This window comes from Schistocerca serialis, chromosome 11 (genome assembly GCF_023864345.2).
Source record: "Schistocerca serialis cubense isolate TAMUIC-IGC-003099 chromosome 11, iqSchSeri2.2, whole genome shotgun sequence".
NCBI lineage: Eukaryota > Metazoa > Arthropoda > Insecta > Orthoptera > Acrididae > Schistocerca > Schistocerca serialis.
In genome coordinates, this window is record NC_064648.1 from 164389596 (window position 1) to 164401643 (window position 12048).

Consider the following 12048-nt stretch of genomic DNA (forward strand, 5'->3'; position numbering starts at 1 on the left):
GTGTGTTGCCCTTCCAGGGTGTGCTGCCTTTCCAGGTTGTGCTGCCTTGTGCACAACTTGCGAGGACAGCAAAGCTTGCGAGGACAGCAAAGCTTGTGAGGACAGCAAAGCTTGTGATGACAGCACGGCTTGCGAGGACAGCAAGGCTTGCGAGGACAGCACGGCTTCCGAAGACAGCACGGCTTGCGAGGACAGCACGGCTTGCGAGGACAGCACAGCTTGCGAGGACAGCACGGCTTGCAAGGACAGCACGGCTTGCAAGGACACCACGGCTTGCGAGGACAGCACAGCTTGCGAGGAGAGCACAGCTTGCGAGGACAGCACAGCTTGCGAGGACAGCACAGCTTTCGAGGACAGCACAGCTTGAGATGACAGCACAACTTGCGAGGACAGCACGGCTTGCGAGGACAGCTCAACTTGAGAGGACAGCTCAACTTGAGTGGACAGCTTAAATTGAGAGCACAGCTTGCGATGACAGCACAACTTGCGAGGACAGCACGGCTTGCGAGGACAGCTCAACTTGAGACGACAGCTCAACTTGAGAGGACAGCTCATCTAGAGAGGACAGCTCATCTAGAGAGGACAGCTCATCTAGAGAGGACAGCTCATCTAGAGAGGACAGCTCAACATCAGAGGACAGCTCAACATCAGAGGACAGCTCAACTTGAAGGAGAGGTCAACTCAACTTGAGAGGACAGCTCAACTTAAAAGGACAGCTCAACTTGAGAGGACAGCTCAACTTGAGAGGACAGCTCAACTTGAGAGGACAGCTCAACTTGAGAGGACAGCTCAACTTGAGAGGACAGCTCAACTTGAGAGGACAGCTCAACTTGAGAGGACAGCTCAACTTGAGAGGACAGCTCAACTTGAGAGGACAGCTCAACTTGAGAGGACAGCTCAACTTGAGAGGACAGCTCAACTTGAGAGGACAGCTCAACTTGAGAGGACAGCTCAACTTGAGAGGACAGCTCAACTTGAGAGAACAGCTCAACTTGAGAGGACAGCTCAACTTGAGAGGACAGCTCAACTTGAGAGGACAGCTCAACTTGAGAGGACAGCTCAACTTGAGAGGACAGCTCAACTTGAGAGGACAGCTCAACTTGAGAGGACAGCTCAACTTGAGAGGACAGCTCAACTTGAGAGGACAGCTCAACTTGAGAGGACAGCGCAACTTGAGAGGACAGCTCAACTTGAGAGGACAGCTCAACTTGAGAGGACAGCTCAACTAGAGAGGGCAGCTCAACTAGAGAGGGCAGCTCATCTTGAGAGGACGGATCAACTTGAGAGGACGGATCAATTTGAGAGGACAGCTCAACTTGTGAGGGCAGCTCAACTTGAGAGGGCAGCTCAACTTGTGAGGGCAGCTCAACTTGAGAGGGCAGCTCAACTTGAGTGTACAGCTCAACTTGAGAGGAAATCTCAACCTGAGAGGACACCTCAACCTGAGAGGACAGCTCAACTTGAGAGGACAGTCCAACTGTAGAGGACAGCACAACTTGTGAGGACAGCAAAGCTTGTGAAGACAGCAAAGCTTCTGAGGACAGCAAAGCTTGCGAGGACAGCAAGGCTTGCATGGACAGCACGGCTTCCGAGGACAGCACGGCTTGCGAGGACAGCACGGATTGCTAGGACACACAGCTTGCAAGGACAGCATGGCTTGCAAGGACAGCACGGTTTGCGAGGACAGCACGGCTTGCGAGGACAGCACGGCTTGCGAGGACAGCACGGCTTACGAGGAGAGCACAGCTTGTGAGGACAGCACAGCTTTCGAGGACAGCACAGCTTTCGAGGACAGCACAGCTTGCGATGACAGCACAACTTGCGAGGACAGCACGGCTTGCGAGGACAGCTCAACTTGAGAGGACAGCTCAAATTGGGAAGACAGCTCAACTTGAGAGGACAGCTCAACTTGAGAGGACAGCTTAACTTGAGAGGACAGCTTAAATTGAGAGGACAGTTCAACTTGAGAGGGCAGCTCAACTTCAGAGGACAGCTCATGTAGAGAGGACAGCTCATCTAGAGAGGACAGCTCAACCTGAGAGGACAGCTCAACTTGAGAGAACAGCTCAAGTTGAGAGGACAGCTTAACTTGAGAGGACAGCTCAACTTGAAAGGACAGCTCAATTTGAGAGGACAGCTCATCTAGAGAGGACAGCTCATCTAGAGAGGACAGCTCATCTAGAGAGGACAGCTCATCTAGAGAGGACAGCTCAACATCAGAGGACTGCTCAACTTGAAGGAGAGGTCAACATAAGAGGACATCTCAACTTGAGAGGACAGCTCAACGTGAGAGGACAGCTTAACTTGAGAGGACAGCTCAACTTCAGGGGACAGCTCAACTTCAGAGGACAGCTCAAGTTGAGAGGACAGCTCAACTAGAGAGGACAGCACAACTTGAGAGGTCAGCTCAAGTTGAGAGGACAGCTCAAGTTGAGAGGACAGCTCAAGTTGAGAGGACAGCTCAACTTGAGAGGACAGCTCAACTTGAGAGGACAGCTCAACTTGAGAGGACAGCTCAGCTTGAGAGGACAGCTCAACCTGAGAGGACAGCTCAACCTGAGAGGACAGCTTAACTTGAGAGGACAGCTCAACTTGAGAGGACAGCTCAACTTGAGAGGACAGCACTACTTGAGAGGAAAGCACAACTTGAGAGGAAAGCACAACTTGCGAGGACAGCAAAGGTTGCGAGGACAGCACAGCTTGCCGGGACAGCACGGCTTTCTAGGACAGCACAGCTTGCGAGGACAGCACAGCTTGTGAGGACAGCACAGCTTGCGAGGACAGCACAGCTTGCGAGGACAGCACAGCTTTCAAGGACAGCACAGCTTGCGAGGACAGCACAGCTTGCGAGGACAGCACAGCTTGCGAGGACAGCACAGCTTGCAAGGACAGCACAGCTTGCGAGGACAGCACAGCTTGTGAGGACAGCACAGCTTGCGAGGACAGCACACCTTGCGAGGATGGCACAGCTTGCGTGGACGGCACAGCTTGTGCGGACAGCTCAACTTGAGAGGACATCTCAACTTGAGAGGACAGCTCAACTTGAGAGGACAGCTTAACTTGAGAGGACAGCTCAACTTGAGAGGGCAGCTCAACTTGAGAGGACAGCTCATGTAGAGAGGACAGCTCATCTAGAGAGGACAGCTTGAGAGGACAGCTCAACTTGAGAGGACAGCTCAACTTGAGAGGACAGCTCAACTTGTGAGGACAGTTCAACTTGAGAGGACAGCTTAACTTGGGAGGACAGCTCAACTTGAGAGGACAGCTCAACTTGAGAGGACAGCTCATCTAGAGAGGACAGCTCATCTAGAGAGGACAGCTCAACATTAGAGGACTGCTCAAGTTGAAGGAGAGGTCAACATAAGAGGACATCTCAACTTGAGAGGACAGCTCAACGTGAGAGGACAGCTTAACTTGAGAGGACAGCTCAACTTCAGAGGACAGCTCAACTTGAGAGGACAGCTCAACTTGAGAGGACAGCTCAACTTGAGAGGACAGCTGAACTTGAGAGTACAGCTGAACTTGAGAGGACAGCTCAACTTGAGAGGACAGATCAACTTGAGAGGACAGCTCAACCTGAGAGGACAGCTCAACTTGAGAGGACAGCTTAACTTGAGAGGACAGCCCAACTTGAGAGGACAGCACTACTTGAGAGGAAAGCATAACTTGCGAGGACACCAACGCTTGCGAGGACAGCACAGTTTGCGAGGACAGCACAGCTTGCGAGGACAGCACTGCTTGTGAGGACAGCTCAACTTGAGAGGACAGCTCAACTTGAGAGGACAGCTCTACTTGTGAGGACAGCTCTACTTGTGAGGACAGCTCAACGTGAGAGAACAGCTCAACTAGAGAGGACAGCTCAACTAGAGAGGACAGCTCAACTAGAGAGGACAGCTCAACTAGAGAGGACAGCTCAACTAGGGAAGACAGCTCAACTGGAGAGGACAGATCAACTAGAGAAGACAGCTAAACTTTAGAGGACAGCTAAACTTTAGAGGACAGCTAAACTTGAGAGGACAGCTCAACTTGAGAGGACAGCTCAACTTGAGAGGACAGCTCAACTTGAGAGGACAGCTCAACTTGAGAGGACAGCTCAACTTGAGAGGACAGCTCAACTTGAGAGGACAGCTCAACCTGAGACGACAGCTCAACTTGAGAGGACAGCTCAACTTGAGGGGACAGCACAACTTGAGAGGACAGCACAACTTGCAAGGACAGCACAACTTGGGCGGACAGCGCAGCTTGCGCCAACAGCACAGCTTGCACCGACAGCAAAGCTTGCAAGGACAGCACGGCTCTCGAGGACAGCACGGATTGCGACGACAGCACGGCTTGCGAAGACAGCACGGCTTGCGAGAACAGCACAGCTTGCGAGGACAGCACAGCTTGCTAGGACAGGAAAGCTTGTGAGGACAGCAGAGCTTGTGAGGACAGCACGGCTTGCGAGGACAGCACGGCTTGCGAGGACAGCACGGCTTGCGTGGACAGCACGGCTTGCGTGGACAGCACGGCTTCCGAGGACAGCATGGCTTGCGAGGACAGCACGGCTAACGAGGACAGCACGGCTTGCGAGGACAGCACAGCTAACGAGGACAGCACGGCTTGCGAGGACAGCACAGCTTGCGAGGACAGCACAGCTTGCGAGGACAGCACAGCTTGCGAGGACAGCACAGCTTGTGAGGACAGCACAGCTTACGAGGACAACACAGCTTGCGAGGACAGCACAGCTTGCGATGACAGCTTAACTTGAGAAGACAGCTTAACTTGAGAGGACAGCTTAAATTGAGAGGACAGCTCAACTTGAGAGGGCAGCTCAACTTCAGAGGACCGCTCATGTAGAGAGGACAGCTCATCTAGAGAGGACAGCTCAACCTGAGAGGACAGCTTAACTTGAGAGGACAGCTCAACTTGAGAGGACAGCTCAACTTGAGAGGACAGCTCAACTTGAGAGGACAGCTCAACTTGAGAGGACAGCTCAACTTGAGAGGACAGCACTACTTTTGAGGAAAGCACAACTTACAAGGACAGCAACGCTTGCGAGGACAGCAAAGCCTGCCAGGACAGCTCGGCTTTCTAGGACAGCACAGCTTGCGAGGACAGCACAGCTTGTGAGGACAGCACAGCTTGCGAGGACAGCACAGCTCGCGAGGTCAGCACAGCTTGTGAGGACAGCTCAACTTGTGAGGACAGCTCTACTTGTGAGGACAGCTCAACGTGAGAGAACAGCTCAACTAGAGAGGACAGCTCAACTAGAGAGGACAGCTCAACTAGAGAGGACAGCTCAACTAGGGAAGACAGCTCCACTAGGGAAGACAGCTCAACTAGGGAAGACAGCTCAACTAGAGAGGACAGCTCAACTAGAGAGGACAGCTCAACTAGGGAAGACAGCTCCACTAGGGAAGACAGCTCAACTAGGGAAGACAGCTCAACTAGAGAGGACAGCTCAACTAGAGAGGACAGATCAACTAGAGAAGACAGCTCAACTTGAGAGGACAGCTAAACTTTAGAGGACAGCTCTACTTGTGAGGACAGCTCTACTTGTGAGGACAGCTCAACGTGAGAGAACAGCTCAACTAGAGAGGACAGCTCAACTAGAGAGGACAGCTCAACTAGAGAGGACAGCTCAACTAGAGAGGACAGCTCAACTAGGGAAGACAGCTCAACTGGAGAGGACAGATCAACTAGAGAAGACAGCTAAACTTTAGAGGACAGCTAAACTTTAGAGGACAGCTAAACTTGAGAGGACAGCTCAACTTGAGAGGACAGCTCAACTTGAGAGGACAGCTCAACTTGAGAGGACAGCTCAACTTGAGAGGACAGCTCAACTTGAGAGGACAGCTCAACTTGAGAGGACAGCTCAACCTGAGACGACAGCTCAACTTGAGAGGACAGCTCAACTTGAGGGGACAGCACAACTTGAGAGGACAGCACAACTTGCAAGGACAGCACAACTTGGGCGGACAGCGCAGCTTGCGCCAACAGCAAAGCTTGCACCGACAGCAAAGCTTGCAAGGACAGCACGGCTCTCGAGGACAGCACGGATTGCGACGACAGCACGGCTTGCGAAGACAGCACGGCTTCCGAGAACAGCACAGCTTGCGAGGACAGCACAGCTTGCTAGGACAGGAAAGCTTGTGAGGACAGCAGAGCTTGTGAGGACAGCACGGCTTGCGAGGACAGCACGGCTTGCGAGGACAGCACGGCTTGCGTGGACAGCACGGCTTGCGTGGACAGCACGGCTTCCGAGGACAGCATGGCTTGCGAGGACAGCACGGCTAACGAGGACAGCACGGCTTGCGAGGACAGCACAGCTAACGAGGACAGCACGGCTTGCGAGGACAGCACAGCTTGCGAGGACAGCACAGCTTGCGAGGACAGCACAGCTTGCGAGGACAGCAACGCTTGTGAGGACAGCACAGCTTACGAGGACAACACAGCTTGCGAGGACAGCACAGCTTGCGATGACAGCTTAACTTGAGAAGACAGCTTAACTTGAGAGGACAGCTTAAATTGAGAGGACAGCTCAACTTGAGAGGGCAGCTCAACTTCAGAGGACCGCTCATGTAGAGAGGACAGCTCATCTAGAGAGGACAGCTCAACCTGAGAGGACAGCTTAACTTGAGAGGACAGCTCAACTTGAGAGGACAGCTCAACTTGAGAGGACAGCTCAACTTGAGAGGACAGCTCAACTTGAGAGGACAGCTCAACTTGAGAGGACAGCACTACTTTTGAGGAAAGCACAACTTACAAGGACAGCAACGCTTGCGAGGACAGCAAAGCCTGCCAGGACAGCTCGGCTTTCTAGGACAGCACAGCTTGCGAGGACAGCACAGCTTGTGAGGACAGCACAGCTTGCGAGGACAGCACAGCTCGCGAGGTCAGCACAGCTTGTGAGGACAGCTCAACTTGTGAGGACAGCTCTACTTGTGAGGACAGCTCAACGTGAGAGAACAGCTCAACTAGAGAGGACAGCTCAACTAGAGAGGACAGCTCAACTAGAGAGGACAGCTCAACTAGAGAGGACAGCTCAACTAGAGAGGACAGCTCAACTAGAAAAGACAGTTCAACTAGAGAGGACAGCTCAACTAGAGAGGACAGATCAACTAGAGAAGACAGATCAACTAGAGAAGACAGCTCAACTTGAGAGGACAGCTCAACTTGAGAGGACAGATCAACTTGAGAGGACAGATCAACTTGAGAGGACAGATCAACTTGAGAGGACAGCTCAACCTGAGAGGACAGCTCAACTTGAGAGGACAGCTTAACTTGAGAGGACAGCCCAACTTGAGAGGACAGCACTACTTGAGAGGAAAGCATAACTTGCGAGGACACCAACGCTTGCGAGGACAGCACAGTTTACGAGGACAGCAAAGCTTGCGAGGACAGCAAAGCTTGTGAGGACAGCACGGCTTGCGAGGACAGCACGGCTTGCGAGGACAGCTCAACTTGAGAGGACAGCTCAACTTGAGAGGACAGCTCAACTTGAGAGGACAGCTCAACTTGAGAGGACAGCTCAACTTGAGAGGACAGATCAACTTGAGAGAACAGCTCAACTAGAGAGGACAGCTCAACTAGAGAGGACAGCTCAACTAGAGAGGACAGCTCAACTAGAGAGGACAGCTCAACTAGAGAGGACAGCTCAACTAGGGAAGACAGCTCCACTAGGGAAGACAGCTCAACTAGGGAAGACAGCTCAACTAGAGAGGACAGCTCAACTAGAGAGGACAGATCAACTAGAGAAGACAGCTCAACTTGAGAGGACAGCTAAACTTTAGAGGACAGCTCAACTTGAGAGGACAGCTCAACTTGAGAGGACAGCTCTACTTGAGAGGACAGCTCTACTTGAGAGGACAGCTCAACCTGAGACGACAGCTCAACTTGAGAGGACAGCTCAACTTGAGGGGACAGCACAACTTGAGAGGACAGCACAACTTGCAAGGACAGCACAACTTGGGCGGACAGCACAGCTTGCGCCAACAGCAAAGCTTGCACCGACAGCAAAGCTTGCAAGGACAGCACGGCTCTCGAGGACAGCACGGATTGCGACGACAGCACGGCTTGCGAAGACAGCACGGCTTGCGAGAACAGCACAGCTTGCTAGGACAGCAAAGCTTGCGAGGACAGCAAAGCTTGCGAGGACAGCACGGCTTGCGAGGACAGCACGGCTTGCGAGGACAGCACGGCTTGCGAGGACATCACGGCTTGCGTGGACAGCACGGCTTCCGAGGACAGCACGGCTTCCGAGGACAGCACGGCTTGCGAGGACAGCACAGCTAACGAGGACAGCACGGCTTGCGAGGACAGCACGGCTTGCGAGGACAGCACGGCTTGCGAGGACAGCACAGCTTGCGAGGACAGCACAGCTTGCGGGGACAGCACAGCTTGCGGGGACAGCACAGCTTGCGGGGACAGCACAGCTTGCGGGGACAGCACAGCTTGCGGGGACAGCAGAGCTTGCGGGGACAGCAGAGCTTGTGGGGACAGCAGAGCCTGCGGGGACAGCACAGCTTGCAGGGACAGCACAGCTTGCGGGGACATCACACCTTGCGGGGACAGCACAGATTGCGAGGACAGCACAGCTTGCGGGGACAGCACAGCTTGCGGGGACAGCACAGCTTGCGGGGACAGCACAGCTTGCGGGGACAGCACAGCTTGCGGGGACAGCACAGCTTGCGGGGACAGCACAGCTTGCGGGGACAGCACAGATTGCGGGGACAGCACAGATTGCGGGGACAGCACAGATTGCGAGGACAGCTCAACTTGAGAGGACAGCTCAACTTCAGAGGACAGCTCAACTTCAGAGGACAGCTCAAGTTGAGAGGACAGCTCAACTAGAGAGGACAGCACAACTTGAGAGGTCAGCTCAAGTTGAGAGGACAGCTCAAGTTGAGAGGACTGCTCAACTTGAGAGCACAGCTCAACTTGAGAGGACAGCTTAACTTGAGAGGAGAGCTCAACTTGAGAGGGCAGCTCAACTTGAGAGGGCAGCTCAACTTGAGAGGACAGCTCATCTAGAGAGGACAGCTCATCTAGAGAGGACAGCTCAACCTGAGAGGACAGCTTAACTTGAGAGGACAGCTCAACTTAAGAGGACAGCTCAACTGGAGAGGACAGCACTACTCGAGAGGAAAGCACAACTTACAAGGACAGCAACGCTTGCGAGGACAGCAAAGCTTGCCAGGACAGCACGGCTTTCTAGGACAGCACAGCTTGCGAGGACAGCACAGCTTGCGAGGACAGCACAGCTTGCGAGGACAGCACAGCTCGCGAGGACAGCACAGCTTGCGAGGACAGCACAGCTTGCGAGGACAGCACAGCTTGTGAGGACAGCACAACTTGCGAGGACAGCACAGCTTGCGAGGAGAGCACAGCTTGCGAGGACAGCACAGCTTGCGAGGAGAGCACAGCTTGCGAGGACAGCACAGCTTGCGAGGTCAGCACAGCTTGCAAGGACAGCACAGCTTGCGAGGACAGCACAGCTTGCGAGGACAGCACAGCTTGCGAAGACAGCACAGCTTGCGAAGACAGCACAGCTTGCGAAGACAGCACAGCTTGCGAAGACAGCACAGCTTGCGAAGACAGCACAGCTTGCGAGGACAGCACAGCTTGCGAGGACAGCACAGCTTGCGAGGACAGCACAGCTTGCGCGGACAGCACAGCTTGCGCGGACAGCACAGCTTGCACGGACAGCACAGCTTGCGCGGACAGCACAGCTTGCAAGGACAGCACACCATGCGAGGACGGCACAGCTTGCGTGGACGGCACAACTTGCTAGGACAGCTCAACCTGAGAGGACAGCTCAACTTGAGAGGACAGCTCAACTTGAGAGGACAGCCCAACTTGAGAGGACAGCCCAACTTGAGAGGACAGCACTACTTGAGAGGAAAGCACCACTTGCGAGGACAGCAACGCTTGCGAGGACCGCACAGCTTGCCAGGACAGCACGGCTTTCTAGGACAGCACAGCTTGCGTGGACAGCACAGCTTGCGAGGACAGTACAGCTTGCGAGGACAGCACAGCTTGCGACGACAGCACAGCTTGCGACGACAGCACAGCTTGCGAGGGCAGCACAGCTTGCGAGGGCAGCACAGCTTGCGAGGACAGCACAGCTTGCGATGACAGCACAGCTTGCGAGGACAGCACAGCTTGCGAGGACAGCACTGCTTGCAAGGACAGCACTGCTTGCGAGGACAGCTCAACTTGAGAGGACAGCTCAACTTGTGAGGACAGCTCAACGTGAGAGAACAGCTCAACTAGAGAGGACAGCTCAACTAGAGAGGACAGCTCAACTAGAGAGGACAGCTCAACTAGAGAGGACAGCTCAACTAGAGAAGACAGCTCAAGTAGAGAAGACAGCTGAACTAGAGAGGACAGATCAACTAGAGAAGACAGCTCAAATTGAGAGGACAGCTCAACTTTAGATGACAGCTCAACTTGAGAGGACAGCTCAACTTGAGAGGACAGCTCAACTTGAGAGGACAGCTCAACTTGAGAGGACAGCTCAACCTGAGACGACAGCTCAAGTTGAGACGACAGCTCAACTTGAGAGGACAGCACAACTTGAGAGGACAGCACAACTTGCGAGGACAGCACAACTTGGGGGGACAGCACAGCTTGCGCACACAGCAAAGCTTGCACCAACAGCAAAGCTTGCAAGGACAGCACGGCTTGCGAGGACAGCACAGATTGCGACAACAGCACAGATTGCGACGACAGCACTTCTTGCGAGGACAGCACGGCTTAAAGGACAGCACAGCTTGCGAGAGCAGCTCAACTTGAAAGGACAGCTCAACTTGAGAGGACAGCACAACTTGCGAGGACAGCACAACTTGTGAGGACAGCAAAGCTTGCGAGGACAGCAAAGCTTGTGAGGTCAGCAAAGCTTGTGAGGACAGCACGGCTTGCGAGGACAGCAAGGCTTGCGTGGACAGCACGGCTTCCAAGGACAGCACGGCTTGCGAGGACAGCACGGCTTGCGAGGACAGCACAGCTTGCGAGGTCAGCACGGCTTGCGAGGACAGCACGGCTTGCGAGGACAGCACAGCTTGCGAGGAGAGCACAGCTTGCGAGGACAGCACAGCTTGCGAGGACAGCACACATTGCGAGGACGGCACAGCTTGCGTGGACGGCACAGCTTGCGTGGACGGCACAGCTTGTGCGGACAGCTTAACTTGAGAGGACTGCTCAACTTGAGAGGGCAGCTCAACTTGAGAGGACAGCTCATGTAGAGAGGACAGCTCATCTAGAGAGGACAGCTTGAGAGGACAGCTCAACTTGAGAGGACAGTTAAACTGGAGAGGACAGCTCATCTAGAGAGGACAGCTCAACATCAGAGGACAGCTCAACTTGAAGGAGAGGTCAACTTGAGAGGACAGCTCAACTTGAGAGGACAGCTCAACTTGTGAGGACAGCTCAACTTGTGAGGACAGCTTAACTTGGGAGGACAGCTCAACTTGAGAGGACAGCTCATCTAGAGAGGACAGCTCAACATCAGAGGACTGCTCAACTTGAAGGAGAGGTCAACATAAGAGGACATCTCAACTTGACAGGACAGCTCAACGTGAGAGGACAGCTTAACTTGAGAGGACAGCTCAACTTCAGAGGACAGCTCAACTTCAGAGGACAGCTCAAGTTGAGAGGACAGCTCAACTAGAGAGGACAGCACAACTTGAGAGGTTAGCTCAAGTTGAGAGGACAGCTCAAGTTGAGAGGACAGCTCAACTTGAGAGGACAGCTCAACTTGAGAGGACAGCTCAACTTGAGAGGACAGCTCAACCTGAGAGGACAGCTTAACTTGGGAGGACAGCTCAACTTGAGAGGACAGCTCAACTTGAGAGGAAAGCACAACTTGCGAGGACAGCAAAGCTTGCGAGGACAGCACAGCTTGCCGGGACAGCATGGTTTTCTAGGACAGCACAGCTTGTGAGGACAGCACAGCTTGCGAGGACAGCACAGCTTGCGAGGAGAGCACAGCTTTCAAGGACAGCACAGTTTGCGGGGACAGCACAGCTTGCGAGGACAGCACAGCTTGCAAGGACAGCACAGCTT

The 12048-nt window shown here is 53.9% G+C and overlaps 1 pseudogene; it reads left to right on the forward strand.

Moving 5' to 3' along the window:
- Window positions 1-575: 575 nt before the first annotated feature.
- Window positions 576-12048, forward strand: part of LOC126426584 (serine-rich adhesin for platelets-like) — a 49735-nt pseudogene continuing 38262 nt past the window's right edge.